The following is a 17,997-nucleotide window of genomic DNA, read 5'->3' on the forward strand; positions in this document are numbered from 1 at the left end:
AAAGAGATGGGTATCTTTCTCAATCATAAGGATATTTTTTATAAAATCCAATTCATTAAAGAATTTTAGTAAATCAATCAACAACGGAATCCCTTTCCCGGAAGATATACTGTACCAGAAGGCCTAAGTAAGAAGCCAGGAGGGACCATGAACAAAATGTGCAAAGTATTTTACTCTCTGTGAATGGGTGGTACAACAGGATATGAGCAGATGCCGTGAATCCTGTATAAGCCCCTCACCATAAAACGTGCATTCGGCAGCAGCGGGATATAGTTTTTACAAAATACATTGCATTTTGTTAGTCTTGAGCAAATTAAGTCGAAAGCGCATCAGCTCCACCTGCATGTCAATAGTAATTAGAATTCAAATTTGACTATTCAATTACTAACTGAGATGATTAGTTTAGAACATTATAATCATGCAGTGCATTATGTTCAGGCACAGAGATCAGTGCTATGTTAGTGAATATGTGACAGCAGAACCAAATATTTAATGGGAATCAGGTGTATTTATGGGTTGTAGTGCAAAAGGGGAATGGGTATTTTAAATAGTCTATCAACCCCTAGGGCAACTGTCTACAGTTGTGGGCTCTGCTATATCTTACCTGCAGAACACATGCCCACTGAATAACGTGCAGCCTCATGTAAATTACATGCACAATTGCCAGAGGTGTCAAAGATCCATTCAATGCATGTCCTCCTGCCTGTACCATCGGGTTATTGCAGTAAAAATGGACTTGCAAAGGATATAATTTAGGCTTTTGTGTAGGTAATAAATATGTATTTGAGAGGCACTGATATTATCTGGTTGCATACTTACACCCTTTTCCAGCTGTTGCCATGCTATATCCATGTCCATTATGGCAGTGCTTAAAAATGTCTTTTTTCTATGTCTGGCTACTTCTCTCATCTAGTAACATCAAAGTTTGCATTGTATGGGTTCTGCCAGTGTTAATTTTAAGCACTCTCCTGAGAGTTTAATGCCTTAATTGTGGGTGCATGTTGTAATTCAAATAAAACAGATGTGTGCACTTACATCTGTTCCTTGCACTTGTCCTGAAACAAGTACTAACAAAAGGCACAAGTGTTGTTTTTGTGCAGGTATTATGCAATGTACTGTAAGTGGTCCTGTATAGCACTCATCTGCCACTATTGGTGGCATTGCTGGGCTTGGCTCTGTAAGGAAAGAAGGGTATCAAGTGAACATTTCTTTTTAATTTTTCTCCAAAAATAAAAAGATCAGTTTAAAAAGACTGCTCATTCTATATCTGGCATGCCCATGTTGCACACACGTGTGTGCAGGGGCTGACAGGCATGGCTGTGATGGGCCAGGGAAGATGGAAGTTGGCAGCGAGATAAGTGTCTGTTTGAGTCTCTGTGTGTATGTTGTGATGTAGTGTCTAGGGGTAGGAACTGTGGAGAAGGTGTGTGTGTGTTCATATGCTTGATTGTGTAGATTTATATGTGTGGGGGTTTGGTAGGGATTGTTAGGGTGGGTTAAGAGCATGGAATCAAAGGGAGGGTTCAGAGGTCAAACCCCCCGAGTTCAGAGGTTGGCATGTGGGGAATGTGTGAAAAGAGATATTTTGCAAATAATGAAGTCCACACTAAATCGGCTAAAAAAACAGTATTTTTTGTGTGCAGCCTTTAATATATGAGAATATCACATTGAACTGAAAAAGGGGGAGGGATTAGTGAGGCAGTGGGAATGCAGATGTGAAGCCTTTGTTGTTGATGGGTGTAGGTCAGAAGTCCCCTGTTCCTGAGTGCCAATTAGCTTTCTATAGGTTTGGCGGCAGTACTTGCGAGTATGTTATCCATAGGGAAGAACCCAAGATCTGAGAGACTACAGTGCTTTGGGGCTGGTTAGTTCTTGATGTGTGAGCATCTGACAGGGCTAAAGAGGAGAGATTAGTCGTGGCTTGGCTAGTGTTAATTTGCTCATGGCTAGGCCTGTGGTGGGGGTACGTGTGTGTAGTGTACGTGGTAGGACATTTTAGAAGAGAGACAGTGAAATGTTATGGTATGTTATGTTACTTGGCATTTTTATAGTGCTCTATATATCATTGGTATGACTTCAAAGCCCTGGTAGGTTGAACGCCGTTGGGAACCGTAGTTTTGGTCAGTAGAGAGAGAATATAGTGTTGTAGGGTGCGTGGGTGCACAATATATGTGTGCAGCTGATGTAATGCCGGGGTGGTAGCTGCATCCTGGCATTAGGTGTGGTGCTGGAGATATCAGTTGGATGTGTACAGTCTGGTGGGTGGACACCCAGACTAGGCTCTGGCTGTGTTAGGCCTGAAGGACACATATGTGAGCGACTAGGCTGGAATGTTCTCGGCATAGCTATGTTTTATTAGGGTGCTGAGGTGTCCATTCATCTAGAACACAGCTATACCCCTGATTAATTTGGCCTAGCTGTTCACATACAAATACTACCCCATGATATGATATGATAGGTTATTTATAGTGCACTTAATACCCAGAGGTTTTTATGCGCGGACCCAGGGATTGACCTCTGTTGCTCCGTGTCATCTTGCTTCCAAGGTGAGCAAGCTGCCCCAGAGCTATGGGAGGATAGCTTATCAGTGCACCATTTGCCAATAAGGATCCCAGAAAATGCCCAGGCAGAATCCCAAAGTACACCTGAAAATCAATGCTACATTTGTGATCAATTTTGCACTTAAAAATATTTTGCTAGAGAACTTGAAACCCCTGTTAATTATTATTTGGTCCCACCATATTTTTGACCAACTTGACCGGTCCTATGTGTCTAAAAATGTACTACTGACCACTTAATTTCCTCAATATTTGCTCTAAGCAACCACTTAATGTCAAATGAAGTCAAAGACTTGCAAATTTACTTTACTAGAATTGTATATAGGGTAGATAATTATTAAGTACTGCAAATTAAAATGTTCTATAAGCAGTCTTACGTTTATTACATTTCTAATTTGTGTTGCAACCATTTGTATGTCAACTGAGTGCCAATATGTTCAATCCAAAAATGTATGTTGCTCACCATTTAATTTGATCTGTGCATTTTGCTCATTGTGCAGAAAAGGTTGGGGACCCCTGTCTTAAATCAACAAGTCTGGATACATCATTACCTTCAAATTCTTCAGTGACAGGCTCCTTAGATTGTATATCAGCTGCCTATGAATGCTTTTGACTCTGTTCTGGGTATTACGGATTTCAGACATTTATGTAAATCTTAAATCATAAAGGCAAGGATGTTGGATGAGTGCTTGCTCTTCCCTTGGGACTCTTTCAGCACCTGTGGTGCCTCCTACGTCTCAGCTTTCTGTCTTGCCTCAACTTTTGTAAACTTGACTAACTTAATTGTATCCTTTTCCTCTATTTTAAACTACTCTTTGCTTGGACTCACTTTTGTATTCTCTTATCTTGTTTGATGACTATGTCAAGCTTTACTACATCCCTATTTGCCTTGTGTTTATCCCTTTCATGTATTTTATAATGTTTTGCTGCAACACCCATATCATTGTCGCTCTTTTGAGTGTTTATATGCTTTGTTTATTTGCTGCACTGTTATATTATGCTCTGTCATATTTGTATTTTAGTCATAGTATATTTATGATTGACCATAATGGTGTTTAAATGTGTGTCCTGGAATATTAAGGGAATCAATAACCCCATCAAGAGACACAAGATAATATCCTACCTGAATAAATTCAATCCCTCAGTTGTCTACATACAAGAAATATATCAATCCTGCTCAAATTTGCATTTGCATTTAATTCAGCGCAGAAATCCCCGAGTCATCTAGGTGCTAGATACTTAAAACATTTTGGGTCCGGGATGTTATTGCTAGTTCAGTTGATGTGGAAAAAGTATGGTGTAGCAATTCTAATTAGCAAGAATTTGCCTTATAAACTTCTCCATAAAGACTCTTACAATAAGCGAACATGCCTCCGGGTTAAATTACAAATAGGCTTGGATAATATATGCATTATGAACATTTATATGTTGACTAATCCTCACCCAGATTTTGGGTTAGCATCAAACAAGTTATTTTGCAGTCTAACCTCATTGTTTGTGGTGATTTTAATAACGTTATTGACCCATTCATGGAAAGGAGATCAAAATGTGTCTTTAAAAGCGATAGACCTCTCAAATCATTTACACACTCGTTATCGCAGGAAGGGCTCATTGATACTTGGTGGTTGTCTGATCCTACTGACCCCAATTTCACTTTTCATTCCGTACCCCATGACACACTTTCACGCTTGGATTGTATTTGTGTTGCTAAGACCCTATCCGGGGCTCCAATTGACTTGAAAATTGCAAATATTATTATATACGATCATGCCCCTGTTGTAACTATATTTGATATTCTTGGTATTGAAAACATTCTTATAGATGGAGATTCAATCATTTTCTGATACAGGATAAGCCGTTTGAGCAATACTTTCTCACTTTGCAACAGCATTTTCTTTATATTAAGCATGATGAAGACACTTCCATGGTTAATAACTGGGATACCTTTAAAGCTGCTTTAAAAGGCCATGTTATTGCTTATGCGAGCAAGCAGGTAAAGGAAAATAAAAAAGGAGTTAGACACATTATTTCTTCAGCTCTCTAACTGAGAAACAATGTTTTAAAATTCCTTCCACGCCGGGTTACCATTGTATTTTGTATTTAAGCTTCAAATTAATAAAACATTAACTGACCAAGCTTCAGGTGACATTCTAAAATATAAATGTAAGATCTACCAATAAAGCCAGTAGAGCTCTTGCTTCTTATCTTAAAGCTAAAAAGGATAAATCATTTATCTCCCACATTAAAAATGATACTGGTGCTACAGTCACAGATACAGGAGCGATTATGGAAGTCTTTAAACAATGTTATTGTAATTTGTACTCACCTGAAACTGTTCTCCTGCCATCTAATCTCAACTCCTTTTTTCAAAACATCAGTAGAAAATCTTATCCGAACGTTGATTTTAGTGCTTTGGACAACAGGATCTCTATAGATGAAATTGTTAAAGCCATTAAAGACATATGGGAAGGGATGGCCCCTGGCCCGAATGGCTCATTCATTGAGTACTTCATTCACTTTTCTAAATTTCTTTCCACTAAGCTGTAAGCACTCTTCTCATGCTTTTTCTAACAGAGAATTTTCATCTGGTATGTTTTCTTAGACATTATTAGTTCTTTTTTGTGAAATCACAGAAAGATGCTGATCTCCCAAAAGATTATAGACCTACATCCCTAATTACCGTTAAGTGTAAAATGTTCACCAAAGTTCTCTCTAATAGAAACAAGACATCGCTTGCTACATTTATCAAATCCAACCAAGTTGGTTTTATCAAGGGAAGGAATATTTTATCCAATGCGAGATTAATGCTTAATGCTATGCACCTTATCAAGAATGATAGAAAAGACAGAGATTGCTCACTGCAATTGCTTTAGATGCTGAGAAGGCTTTTGATAGGGTTGATTGGAACTATTTTTTCCATGCATTACGGTGACATTGTTGTGGGGAGGAATTCAAATCCTTTGTTAAACTCCGTTATTCAGATTTCAGAACTTATATCTTTACCAATGATATAATATGATATATGGCATTTATAATGCGCCTGTACACAAGTGTTTCTAGGTGCGACAATACAAGGGAGGACAAAACAACGATCTTACTAGGCCTTGTGTTATTTAGATTATGCAAGTGCAGGGAAGAGGAAGGGGAGAAGTGCTTAGAGAGGGGTTAGGGGAATTGAAGGTAAATCAAGTGCTGCCAATGGGTGACTAAGTGCAGGTAACTCAATAAGTGCAGCCAGTGGGTGGCTTATAAATGTGGAGCAGGGGACTGTAGGGTTGCAGATACAGCCCACACATGCTAGGTGAGCCAGGAGGCAATGTGAAGGGCAACTGGACATGCAGGAGCCTGGGCCCAAGTTCAGAGAGTAGCCAGGTGACCACTGTGTTGGCAATTGGGGCATCAGCAGAGGAGAGAAAGAGAGAAAGCAGAAGCAAAAAGAAAGGTCTTGAGTTGCTTCAGGAACCAGTTGTGTTTCTTGTCAATTTTGAGAGATGCAGAGTAGCTGTTCCAGAGGGAGGCCCCAGCTGAAGAGAGAGATCTACCCCCAACTCTGTGCTTGCAAAAGCGACTGATGGTCAGAGAGTTGTAGGTGGATGAGTGGAGGGCTCTAGAAGGGAGATGTTTAGGAAGTGAGAGTTGGAGGTAGAGCGGTCCCAGGCCACAGAAAGCCTTGTGGATGATGCAAATGGTCTTGAACATGATCCTTGTCGCTACAGGGAGCCAGTGAAGATAATCCAGAACTGGAGGCATACGATCCCTGGGCTTGAGGGCAAGGACAAGTCTCTCAGTCCTGTTCTGGATGAGTTTTGGAGGTCGGAGAATAGAAGCAGGAAGATTGAGAAAGAGGCTGTTGCTGTAGTTCAGCCTAGAGGGGACCCGGCTCTGGAGACAGTGAGCTTCTGGGCCAAAGTGAGGAAGGAAAGAATACCTCTGAGGAGATGCATCTGATAGTTTGACTTCTCATAGATGTTAGAGATGTGATGAGGGAAGATGACCCCAAGGTTCTTAGCCTCACAGGTAGGATCAGGAAGAGGGCCGAGAGTGAGTGATCAGAGAGAGAGAAAGAGAGAGAGAGAGAGAGAGAGAGAGAGAGAGAGAGAGAGAGAGAGTGAGAGAGAGAGAGAGAGAGAGAGAGGAAAAGAGGGAGCTGGTGTTCCAATAAGGAAGATCTCAGTCTTTTTGGCATTAAAGCAGATATTATTGGTGGTGTACCATTCCTGAATTGCGGCCAGTCTGGTATGAGAGAAGGAGAAGAAGCAGCTGAGGGGAGCCTGAAAGAGATCTAGGTGCCATCCGCATAACACTGAAAGTAGGAGCACAAAGTGACGATGCAGTGGGCGAGAGGTGCCAGGTATTGGTTGAAGAGCCAGGGAGAAAGGTTAGACCCCTGAGGGACACTGCAAGTAGATAGAGAGATAAAAGAGAAGAAGGACCCCAGTTGAACCTGAGAGGGTCGATCAGTGAGCAAGGAGGTCAGCCAGGCCTGGGGCTGATCAGTGACACCCAGGTTTTCACAGAGGCGAGTGAGCAGGATGGCATGGTTGACTGTGGCAAAAGCAGATGAGAGATCGAGAAGAATGAGGACAGAAGGAAAGTTAGAGTCAAGATTCGAGAGGAGGTGTTCACGGTGTTCAGGAGACCAAGTTCTGTGCTCCTGCAATGGTCAAGCCTCATACTTTCTGCCTCTTAAAAGGGGAACTAGACAGGGTTGTCCCTTGTCTCCTATTTTATATGTCCCTTCCCTTGACCTCCTATTGGAATTTATAAGAAGTGATTCCCAGTGATTCAATGTGGCAAACATAATACTAAAATTGCTTCATACACAGATGACATACTCATATTTCTTAGAAATCCTAAATCACACCTTCCTAATTTACTGAATGAATTGGATCACTGTTCTTTAGTACCAGGGTATAAACTCAATAGGGATAAATCTGAGGTTCTGCCCCACAACATTATTTGTATTAAGCATGATATTGACTCTTTCAGTCTCAAATGGTGTGATAGCTCTTTTAAATATCTTGGTCTACAATGTGCATCTCCTTAGTTTTCAGCACCATTAAACTTGATACTGATACTTTAGTGGGAAGGCTAAGTGATTTAACATCTTCCTGTCTTGGTGGGAACCTGTCACGCATTCCACTCCCTCTGGGGATCCCATCCCTCATCCCTGTGCCCCGAACACCCCTCACCCTCTTGCCCGGTTCCGGGACTCACAGGTTCTCTCTTCACCCCAGTTGCCACGGCGCCGACTGCCACAAAGCTCGGGTCGGCATGCTCTTTGCCCGCGGAGACGTCTGCCCCCTTGGCGTCTTCCGTGGCGGCTGCTAGACCGACTTCTTCTGCGTCACATGACTGCCGCCTTTCGCTCACGTGATGCGCTCACGGGTCATGTGACCGGGAGGAAATAACAGCGCCAGTATTTAAACGGCTGTGTTGCGGTGCTTCGGTGCTTCACAGCTGTTTCTTCGGATTCCTGTACGGCGCTACATACCTTCTGTTTTCACCCCTTCTTTGGATCTTGACCTCGGATTTGTTTCACGGACTGGCAACGGATAACCCTTGGCTTTGGTACTTTCTTTTGGATCATTGTTACGACCACGGACTGTTTCACGGACTCCTACTACGTTCCGCCCACCTTGTGCGGATTCTGGCATCAGGTGGGCCTGGCACTTGCAACCTTGCTGGGATACTTACATACTGAAAGAACTGCCTTGCTAGGTCTCGTAAGCTTCCACATAGGTACAACCGCCACTCCAAAGACACCTTTTGGTAAGACCGTTCCACTTACTTGTTGATTGGTTGTTGATTCTGTTTTGGCTTGACACTTAACCGGTGTTTCCTTTACAGTGGTTCGGGGTTCCACGAGTACCGCAGTTCTGGAAAGTACATCTCCCACCTGTGGCCTCAAAGGCAGCACAGAGAGTGACTTTGATTCTCTCTGTGCGGCACTTGTGGACAGAGGACTCTTCGGCTACACGACAGTCAAGACACAACAGACTGTGAAGCCATCCTGTCGTGTAGCTATGGAGGAAGCTGCGGATGACCCCTTGACCAATATGGTTCAGGCCATAACCGTGTTACGTGCGGACATGGCCGCAGCAAATACAGCCATTCACCAACGCTTGGATACCATCCAGAGTGCTAGACATCCTCTACCCTGAGATGCTGAATTTGGGGATACCCCACCAGGGCCCCCGCCCGTCCAACCTCCCGTTCCGCCCATTCCTAACCCCATCCCCATAGTACTGCCCTCTCCTTTTCCTTTGGCTGCCCCTGAGAGGTATCATGGGGATCCCGGCAAGTTCAGAACCTTCTTGAATCAATGAAAATTGCACTTTTTGTGTAGACCCATGGCTTTTCCAGACTCCACCTCTAAGGCAGCCTTTACTCTTTCTCATTTAGCAGGCACTGCTGCTGCCTGGGCCAATCCACTCCTGGAAAACGACCACCCAGCCCTTTACGACTTTGATTTGTTGGTCACTGAGATGTCCCGAGTGTTCGATACACGCCATAAAGTCCAGTCCCGAGACCTGGAACTCCTGGACCTGGGGCAGGGTAGGGGGTCTTTGATCGAATACATTACTAAGTTCAATCAGCTTGCAGCCGAGACTTCCTGGCCTGAATCCAAAAAAGCTGTTGTGTATTATCGCGGGTTAAATAACACCATGAAGGATGCCCTTGCGGTTGTTCCCTCCTTACCGACCTCTTACCATGATCTAGTCGATTTAACTCTGCAATTGGACGCAAGACGTTCTGAACGTAGGGCTGAGACTGGTTTCCTGCACACCACTGCCCCATCTCCTTCCACCTCGGCCCCCTCAAACACCAGTTCCGAACCCATGCAAATCGGGGGCATCAGGAGCCCGATCACACCCATAGAAAGGGAACGTAGGAGGGTGGACAATGCTTGCTATTATTGTGTTCTACCTGGCCATTACGTGAAGGAGTGTCCCCGTCGCCCCAAGCTAAAATCATCGGGTTTTCGGAGTGCTCGACCCTAAACTCGGGGACCGGGTTGAGCGCTCCTTGTCATACCCCGAACCCTGTGTTTGCTTTCGGCCGCATCAGACCCATATATGTGCAGGCCATTCTACAACCCACACCTGACATCTCACATCCAGTTACGATTATCATAGATTCCAGGGCTACAGGTAATTATATGGACATCACACTGGCCCAAACCCTGAACCTACCTCTGCTAGCCAAAACCCGGCCGGAACCAGTACAGGCAGTGGATGGGACTGCTCTGGTTTCCGGACCAATCAAACAGCAGACCGCCCCGATGCTCTTGACCATACAGGCTATACACAGGGAGACCCTGAGTTTCGATCTCATCTCAATGCCCCAGTTCGGTGTAATATTGGGGATACCTTGGCTACGGGAGCACAACCCCTTAATTGATTGGAAAGAGGGTTCGGTGCATTTCGAATCCGATCTCTGTCAACATTTCTGTCTAACCGCAGCCACCACTATTGAGACACCCGCTCAAGCATTGGGGGTCATGGCTCAATTATCTCTAGAGGATCCCGTTGTCCCCTCCACAGAACACCACACGGTTGGACTGGTCTCCACACTTATTCCGGCCCAATACCAAGACTATCTAGAAGTGTTCGACCATGGTTCATCAGAAGTTTTACTGCCACATCGCCCGTACGACTGCCCGATAGATCTGGTTCCGGACAGCACTATCCCCACAGGTTGTATCTACTCCTTGTCTCCTACTGAAGATCTAGCCCTCAAGGAGTACATTCAAAAGTTCCTCCGTCTGGGCCAGATATGTCCTTCTACATCCCCGGCGGAGAGTCCCATTTTCTTTGTCCCCAAGAAGGAGGGTGACTTACGGCCTTGTGTGGACTACCGCAGACTCAATGCCATCACCAAGAAAGACCGCTACCCCATTACACTAATCACGCCCCTCTTGGACCGTCTCACACATGCCACGGTCTTTACCAAATTAGACCTCCGCGGTGCCTACAATCTGGTTCGTGTGCGTTCCGGGGACGAATGGAAGACCGCTTTTTGTACTCGCTATGGTTTGTATGAGTACACGGTCATGCCGTTCGGTTTGTGCAACGCTCCGGCCACGTTCCAGAGGTTCATGAACGAAATCTTCTCTGACGGCCTGGACGTTTTTGTGGTGGTCTACTTGGATGACATCCTGATATTCTCCCAGACCATGAAGGACCACGTACAGCACGTCAGAGAAGTGTTGTCTCGTCTACGAGCGCACTCCTTGTTTGCCAAACCCGAGAAGTGCCAGTTCCATGCCGACTCCGTAGAGTTTCTTGGTTTTCACATCTCGTCTGGAGGGTTAGCCATGAACAATTCCAAGGTTCGCGCAGTGCTGGATTGGCCGGTCCCCGATTCATTGAAGGCGCTCCAGTCTTTCCTTGGTTTCGCTAACTTTTACAGGCGATTTATCTCTGGGTTTTCTTCTTTGGTGGCTCCCCTCACTTCCCTGACTAGCCCTCGCACACCTTTTCTATGGACGGACACACATCAACAGGCCTTCCAGGCTTTAAAGACAACATTCATTACTGCCCCCATCTTGCAGCACCCAGAACTGCCATTCATAGTGGAAGCTGATGCTTCATCCTTTGCCCTAGGTGCTGTATTGTCACAGACTTGCCCTACCTCTGGTCGCCTTCACCCTGTGGCCTTCCATTCCCGTAAATTCACAGATGCCGAATCCCACTATACCGTGACTGAAAAGGAACTACTGGCGGTCATGGATGCCTTCCGCGTTTGGAGGCATCACCTCTTGGGTGCTAAGCACCATGTCACGGTTTACTCTGATCACCAGAATTTACAAGACCTGGCATCTCTGAAGTGTATCAACAGTAGGCAGGTCAGGTGGAATCTCTTCTTTGCGACCTTCGACTTTGTGATCAAACATCGCCCGGGTAATACCCATGGCAAAGCCGATGCTTTATCACGTTCCTCTGGGGGTGTGGCCTTGCCGACGTTTCCAGACACCCTTCTGGACGTCGGCAAGGTGGTTTGTTTGTGTACTCCAACCCTGCCCTTACTTGACGCGATACGGGATTGGGTTTCTTCACACCCAGGCCAGTTGTCCAATTGGGATTTGGTGGTTCACGATGGTCTCCCCTTTGTTTCTGATCGTCTATTCATGCCCACGGTAGACACCCGCAACATGGCCTTGGAATGGTCTCACAACGCCCGGTTCATGGTCATCCTGGTCAGAAACGCACTTTGGCGCTGCTGAGAAGGTGGTGCTGGTGGCCGTCTATGAGAAAGGATGTTGAATCTTACGTTAATGCCTGTGCGGTTTGCGCACAGTGTAAGCACCGTAGGGGTCGCCCTGTGGGTCTCTTGCTTCCTTTACCTGTCCCTCCCAAACCGTGGCACACCTTGACCATGGATTTTGTCACTGACCTACCCCGGTTCTGGGGCTTCGATACCTTGTGGGTGGTCATTGATTCCTTTTCTAAGATGGCTCGCTTTATCCCTTGTAAGGGCATCCCCTCGGCGCCTACCCTGGCCCGGTTGTTCTTTGAGAATGTCTTCTGTCTTTTTGGGTTTCCCTCGGTTCTCGTCTCGGACAGGGGTTCGCAGTTCACTTCGCGTTTCTGGCGGGCCCTGACTAGGTTGCTCGGAATGGACATCCGTTTCTCCTCAGCATATCACCCTGAGACGGACGGTCAGACCGAGCGACTGAACCAGACACTGGAGCAGTATTTACGTTGTCTGACCCTACAGCTGCAGTCTTCCTGGTTGAGCGTACTGCATCTTGCGGAATTCGCGTACAACAATGCTTTCCATTCTTCCACTGGTTTCTCCCCGTTCTACGTACTTTATGGTCAGCACCCTCGTGTTCTGCCCTTCACAGATTTGCCTACTTCTGCTAATCCAGCTGCCCTTGCATGTGTTAGGGACCTGGCCTCCGTCCACGCTCGGGTGTCGACTCATCTTGTCGAGGCCCAGACGTCCATGAAGGCGCAGGCGGATAGGAAATGGGTGATGGCCCCGTTGTATACTGTGGGATCCCGTGTTTGGTTATCCACCCGACATCTGCACTTGGTGGGTTGTCGCAAGCTTCTACCTCGCTTTGTGGGTCCCTATACGATTACTCGTGTTATCAACCCTGTGTCTTATCGACTTGCTCTCCCTAGTTCCTGGCGGCTTCACCCTGTTTTCCACGTTTCTCTGCTCAAGCCCTGTCCCGCTCCCACACGGCTTCGCTCTCCTGGGGCCTCGGTGTCTCTATCCACTCCGGATGTGTTTGAGGTCTCTGCCATTCTGGGTTCCCGTATCTCTGGGGGGTGTATCCAGTACCTTGTAGATTGGTCCGGGTATGGCCCCGAGGAGCGTTCCTGGGTCCCGGCTACTGATGTCCAGTCTCCCCGTTTGGTGGTGCGGTTCCATAGGGACCATCCCTTGTGCCCACGGGGTCGTGGGCCTTTGGGGGGGGCTCTGTCACGCATTCCACTCCCTCTGGGGATCCCATCCCTCATCCCCGTGCCCCAAACACCCCTCGCCCTCTTGCCCGGTTCTGGGACTCACAGGTTCTCTCTTCACCCCAGTTGCCACGGCGCCGACTGCCACAAAGCTCGGGTCGGCATGCTCTTTGCCCGCGGAGACATCTGCCCCCTTGGCGTCTTCCGTCGCGGCTGCTAGACTGACTTCTTCCGCGTCACATGACCGCCACCTTTCGCTCACGTGATGCGCTCACGGGTCATGTGACCGGGAGGAAATAACAGCGCCAGTATTTAAACGGCTCTGTTGCGGTGCTTCGGTGCTTCACAGCTGTTTCTTCGGATTCCTGTACGGCGCTACATACCTTCTGTTTTCAACCCTTCTTTGGATCTTGACCTCGGATTTGTTTCACGGACTGGCAACGGATAACCCTTGGCTTTGGTACTTTCTTTTGGATCATTGTTACGACCACGGACTGTTTCACGGACTCCTACTATGTTCCGCCCTCCTTGTGCAGATTCTGGCATCAGGTGGGCCTGGCACTTGCAACCTTGCTGGGATACTTACATACTGAAAGAACTGCCTTGCTGGGTCTCGCAAGCTGTCACATAGGTACAACCGCCACTCCAAAGACACCTTTTGGTAAGACCGTTACACTTACTTGTTGATTGGTTGTTGATTCTGTTTTGGCTTGACACTTAACCGGTGTTTCCTTTACAGTGGTTCGGGGTTCCACGAGTACCGCAGTTCTGGAAAGAACATCTCCCACCTGTGGCCTCAAAGGCAGCATAGAGAGTGACTTTGATTCTCTCTGTGCGGCACTTGTGGACAGAGGACTCTTCGGCTACACGACAGTCAAGACACAACAGACTGTGAAGCCATCCTGTCGTGTAGCTATGGAGGAAGCTGCGGATGACCCCTTGACCAATATGGTTCAGGCCATAACCGTGTTATGTGCGGACATGGCCGCAGCAAATACAGCCATTCACCAACGCTTGGATACCATCCAGAGTGCTAGACATCCTCTACCCTGAGATGCTGAATTTGGGGATACCCCACCAGGCCCCCCGCCCGTCCAACCTCCCGTTCCGCCCATTCCTAACCCCATCCCCATAGTACTGCCCTCTCCTTTTCCTTTGGCTGCCCCTGAGAGGTATCATGGGGATCCCGGCAAGTTCAGAACCTTCTTGAATCAATGCAAATTGCACTTTTTGTGTAGACCCATGGCTTTTCCAGACTCCACCTCTAAGGCAGCCTTTACTCTTTCTCATTTAGCAGGCACTGCTGCTGCCTGGGCCAATCCACTCCTGGAAAACGACCACCCAGCCCTTTACGACTTTGATTTGTTGGTCACTGAGATGTCCCGAGTGTTCGATACACGCCATAAAGTCCAGTCCCGAGACCTGGAACTCCTGGACCTGGGGCAGGGTAGGGGGTCTTTGATCGAATACATTACTAAGTTCAATCAGCTTGCAGCCGAGACTTCCTGGCCTGAATCCAAAAAAGCTGTTGTGTATTATTGCGGGTTAAATAACACCATGAAGGATGCCCTTGCGGTTGTTCCCTCCTTACCGACCTCTTACCATGATCTAGTCGATTTAACTCTGCAATTGGACGCAAGACGTTCTGAACGTAGGGCTGAGACCGGTTTCCTGCACACCACTGCCCCATCTCCTTCCACCTCGGCCCCCTCAAACACCAGTTCCGAACCCATGCAAATCGGGGGCATCAGGAGCCCGATCACACCCATAGAAAGGGAACGTAGGAGGGTGGACAATGCTTGCTATTATTGTGGTCTACCTGGCCATTACGTAAAGGAGTGTCCCCGTCGCCCCAAGCTAAAACCATCGGGTTTTCGGAGTGCTCGACCCTAAACTCGGGGACCGGGTTGAGCACTCCTTGTCATACCCCGAACCCTGTGTTTGCTTTCGGCCGCATCAGATCCATATATGTGCAGGCCATTCTACAACCCACACCTGACATCTCACATCCAGTTACGATTATCATAGATTCCAGGGCTACAGGTAATTATATGGACATCACACTTGCCCAAACCCTGAACCTACCTCTTCTAGCCAAAACCCGGCCGGAACCAGTACAGGCAGTGGATGGGACTGCTCTGGTTTCCGAACCAATCAAACAGCAGACCACCCCGATATTCTTGACCATACAGGCTATACACAGGGAGACCCTGAGTTTCGATCTCATCTCAATGCCCCAGTTCGGTGTAATATTGGGGATACCTTGGCTACGGGAGCACAACCCCTTAATTGATTGGAAAGAGGGTTCGGTGCATTTCGAATCCGATCTCTGTCAACATTTCTGTCTAACCGCAGCCACCACTATTGAGACACCCGCTCAAGCATTGGGGGTCATGGCTCAATTATCTCTAGAGGATCCCGTTGTCCCCTCCACAGAACACCACACGGTTGGACTGGTCTCCACACTTATTCCGGCCCAATACCAAGACTATCTAGAAGTGTTCGACCATGGTTCATCAGAAGTTTTACTGCCACATCGCCCGTATGACTGCCCGATAGATCTGGTTCCGGACAGCACTATCTCCACAGGTTGTATCTACTCCTTGTCTCCTACTGAAGATCTAGCCCTCAAGGAGTACATTCAAAAGTCCCTCCGTCTGGGCCAGATACGTCCTTCTACATCCCCGGCGGAGAGTCCCATTTTCTTTGTCCACAAGAAGGAGGGTGACTTATGGCCTTGTGTGGACTACCGCAGACTCAATGCCATCACCAAAAAAGACCGCTACCCCATTCCACTAATCACGCCCCTCTTGGACCGTCTCACACATGCCACGGTCTTTACCAAATTAGACCTCCGCAGTGCCTACAATCTGGTTCGTGTGCGTTCCGGGGACGAATGGAAGACCGCTTTTTGTACTCGCTATGGTTTGTATGAGTACACGGTCATGCCGTTCGGTTTGTGCAACGCTCCGGCCACGTTCCAGAGGTTCATGAACGAAATCTTCTCTGACGGCCTGGACGTTTTTGTGGTGGTCTACTTGGATGACATCCTGATATTCTCCCAGACCATGAAGGACCACGTACAGCACGTCAGAGAAGTGTTGTCTCGTCTACGAGCGCACTCCTTGTTTGCCAAACCCGAGAAGTGCCAGTTCCATGCCGACTCCGTAGAGTTTCTTGGTTTTCACATCTCGTCTGGAGGGCTAGCCATGAACAATTCCAAGGTTCGCGCAGTGCTGGATTGGCCGGTCCCCGATTCATTGAAGGCGCTCCAGTCTTTCCTTGGTTTCGCTAACTTTTACAGGCGATTTATCTCTGGGTTTTCTTCTTTGGTGGCTCCCCTCACTTCCCTGACTAGCCCTCGCACACCTTTTCTATGGACGGACACACATCAACAGGCCTTCCAGGCTTTAAAGACAACATTCACTACTGCCCCCATCTTGCAGCACCCAGACCCAGAACTGCCATTCATAGTGGAAGCTGATGCTTCATCCTTTGCCCTAGGTGCTATATTGTCACAGACTTGCCCTACCTCTGGTCGCCTTCACCCTGTGGCCTTCCATTCCCGTAAATTCACAGATGCCGAATCCCACTATACCGTGACTGAAAAGGAACTACTGGTGGTCATGGATGCCTTCCGCGTTTGGAGGCATCACCTCTTGGGTGCTAAGCACCATGTCACGGTTTACTCTGATCACCAGAAATTACAAGACCTGGCATCTCTGAAGTGTATCAACAGTAGGCAGGTCAGGTGGCATCTCTTCTTTGCGACCTTCGACTTTGTGATCAAACATCGCCCGGGTAATACCCATGGCAAAGCCGATGCTTTATCACGTTCCTCTGGGGGAGTGGCCTTGCCGACGTTTCCAGACACCCTTCTGGACGTCGGCAAGGTGGTTTGTTTGTGTACTCCAACCCTGCCCTTACTTGACGCGATACAGGATTGGGTTTCTTCACACCCAGGCCAGTTGTCCGATTGGGATTTGGTGGTTCACGATGGTCTCCCCTTTGTTTCTGATCGTCTACTCATGCCCACTGTAGACACCCGCAACATGGCCTTGGAATGGTCTCACAACGCCCGGTTCATGGTCATCCTGGTCAGAAACGCACTTTGGCGCTGCTGAGAAGGTGGTGCTGGTGGCCGTCTATGAGAAAGGATGTTGAATCTTACGTTAATGCCTGTGCGGTTTGCACACAGTGTAAGCACCATAGGGGTCGCCCTGTGGGTCTCTTGCTTCCTTTACCTGTCCCTCCCAAACCGTGGCACACCTTGACCATGGATTTTGTCACTGACCTACCCCGGATCCGGGGCTTCGATACCTTGTGGATGGTCATTGATTCCTTTTCTAAGATGGCTCGCTTTATCCCTTGTAAGGGCATCCCCTCGGCACCTACCCTGGCCCGGTTGTTCTTTGAGAATGTCTTCTGTCTTTTTGGGCTTCCCTCGGTTCTCGTCTCGGACAGGGGTTCGCAGTTCACTTCGCGTTTCTGGCGGGCCCTGACTAGGTTGCTCGGAATGGACATCCGTTTCTCCTCAGCATATCACCCTGAGACGGGCGGTCAGACCGAGCGACTGAACCAGACACTGGAGCAGTATTTACGTTGTCTGACCCTACAGCTGCAGTCTTCCTGGTTGAGCGTACTGCATCTTGCGGAATTCGCGTACAACAATGCTTTCCATTCTTCCACTGGTTTCTCCCCGTTCTACGTACTTTATGGTCAGCACCCTTGTGTTCTGCCCTTCACAGATTTGCCTACTTCTGCTAATCCAGCTGCCCTTGCATGTGTTAGGGACCTGGCCTCCGTCCACGCTCGGGTGTCGACTCATCTTGTCGAAGCCCAGGCGTCCATGAAGGCGCAGGAGGACAGGAAACGGGTGATGGCCCTGTTGTATACTGTGGGATCCCGCGTTTGGTTATCCACCCGACATCTGCACTTGGTGGGTTGGCGCAAGCTTCTACCTCGCTTTGTGGGTCCCTATACGATTACTCGTGTTATCAACCCTGTGTCTTATCGAC

This window comes from Ambystoma mexicanum, chromosome 5q (assembly GCF_040938575.1).
Source record: "Ambystoma mexicanum isolate Mex_15411 chromosome 5q, UKY_AmexF1_1, whole genome shotgun sequence".
NCBI classification, from domain to species: Eukaryota; Metazoa; Chordata; class Amphibia; order Caudata; family Ambystomatidae; genus Ambystoma; species Ambystoma mexicanum.